This window comes from Aplysia californica, unplaced genomic scaffold (genome assembly GCF_000002075.1).
Source record: "Aplysia californica isolate F4 #8 unplaced genomic scaffold, AplCal3.0 scaffold00934, whole genome shotgun sequence".
Taxonomy (NCBI): Eukaryota; Metazoa; Mollusca; class Gastropoda; order Aplysiida; family Aplysiidae; genus Aplysia; species Aplysia californica.
The window spans coordinates 78,085-80,191 of record NW_004798204.1 but is presented as its reverse complement, the minus strand read 5'-3'; the positions used below and the strand labels follow the sequence as shown (position 1 = coordinate 80,191).

The 2,107-nt window shown below is 40.2% G+C and overlaps 1 protein-coding gene across 1 annotated transcript in view; it reads left to right on the top strand.

The window, feature by feature from the left end:
* The first annotated feature begins 1,618 nt into the window (after nucleotides 1–1,618).
* LOC101857753 overlaps nucleotides 1,619–2,107 on the top strand; it is an 11,489-nt gene continuing 11,000 nt past the window's right edge. Inside the window, exon 1 of the mRNA XM_005110713.3 lies at nucleotides 1,619–1,856. The gene's annotated coding sequence lies outside the window, so the exon portion shown is untranslated. The remainder of the gene's footprint in view (nucleotides 1,857–2,107) is intronic.

Genomic DNA, 2,107 nt, shown 5'->3' with positions numbered 1-2,107 from the left:
TGTCTGTCTGTCTGTCTGTCTGTCTGTCTGTCTGTCTGTCTGTCTGTCTGTCTGTTACTATTCATGGTCTGCAGAAGTGTTATTGACCGGTTCCAGTAATCTATAAACGCAGTATTGTCCACCTCAATTCTTTCTGAATCGATTGCGCTGACAATAAGACCGGTGTGAAAACCCACCAAGGTCCAAATATTACACAATTTTTCAGAACATTAGTCTGCTTTGTATAACTCCGGTAAATGTTATTTCTTGTTCTACAGAAACAAGAACAAAGTTATGCACTATTGATAAGCCTGGTCACATTAGAACTGTTACAAAGTTTGCGCTATTGAAGCAGTAGCTGGCTAAGACCTAGCCTTATTATACCCTTCCATTTAACTCCATTTAAAGGATCAATCAACGAGCATGGTCGTCTTTGTATAAATCGATCGAGCGTTGCTTTTATCGATTCATAGATTGATTGATCACCCATGGATTTGCAGTCAGCGATTGATAGCCTGGGCGGCTTGGAACTTTGCCCCACACGGAGTTGGAACAGAAGGTGTCTTAAGAGCCCTTCACAACGAACACATGAGCAAGTCAGTGATAGTTCGCTGCGTTACTTGGCGCAGTCAGTCGATGTAAGTCCAAACTTTCTCCTTAAACCTTAAAACAGATCCCCCCACGAGGCTGGGAATTTGTTATTTTTGTGCCTCTGGTACTGATAATGCATGACAAGCTTTTTTGTCCTTCTAAAAAGTGTTCTCTTGTTTCATGCACATAGTAACATCCATCCGTCCATCCATCTATCCATTCATCCATCCATCCATCCATCCATCCATCCATCTTCCAGATGAGATAATGTAATTATGTTCTAGAGTAAAGTCAATTTGGCGCAGCGCTGCGTAAAAATTTTACAACGTAACAAAACTGAAAATCTAAAACCACCACTCCTTCAAAATAACTCATTCCCCCACCTGAACACCCCCACCCCACTCCACTCCCTCCCGTGGTTCATTGTTTTCTTTTCTAACTGTGTAAGGAACCCATTATAACAATAATCAAACTGTACTGTAGTGTAATCTTTCGGGGAGAAAGACTGCTATTCCAACAATCCAGGCCTTACACTTGTTTCATATTATATTATAGCAATAGTACAAGCCTTTGATGTAGACTTTGTTTTATCGTTGACGTAAAAGTGTATCTAGTTTTCTGTAGCAAACCCATCTCGCCTTTTTCCAGCACTGAATAACAGCTTCCAAGATACACTTCTGTCTTACTCAAACTTAATAATAATAATAATAATGATAATAATAGATAGCATTTGTATAGCGCAAATCCCCGCTTAAAAGCAAGCTCTATGCGCTTCACAATCTATACTATTACCCCAGCAGACCTGAGAGCATTCTGAAACAACTTAAAGTTCCTGGGAAGCATACAGTGCAAGCAGCCATTTATAGGCGCTAAAACACTAACATACAGACAAAATCTTTCACAGTCTATGAGAGAACACAAGTATGACATACGTTGTTGATTAGCCCACTCACGATGTATCAGATGTGTAGACCTCCACCGAGGAGATTACCAGCGGATTAATTCCTGCCCAAGGCGTGCAATAATCCCGTGTTTCCATCGGGCTATCACAGGCAGGAGTCTCTACAATAGCCGCGGTGCTGGACTGACCACAGCTGACAATTTACTCTCTGATAAAGTAGTTTGAGTGCATTGTGTAACGTGTTACCGCGGACACCTCAAGAGATTGGTGTTTTGTTAAGGTTATTGGCACAGTTGTTTTTTCAGCAGAGGTTGTGATCTTGGTGGTTTGTGGCGGTCCATGCTTGTGTCTGAGTCTGAGACGTATCTTTTCGTATTGATTAGAGGTAGGTTTCTGTGTTGCTTTTGTTTTTTCTATTTAAATCCCATCCTTGTGGGTTTTTTTTTTTCTTTTTCTTTTCTTTTCTTTTCCTTTTAAGTCCATCTTTGTCTGAGACTGAGAGTGGTATCTTTTCATATTGATTAAAAGTGGGTTTCTTTTTCTTTTTTTTTTCTTTTCTTTTTTTTTCTTCTCTTTTTCTCCAAAATGCCATTCTTGTGCAGTCCATCGTACACCCATGTAGGTTTTTCTTTCTTG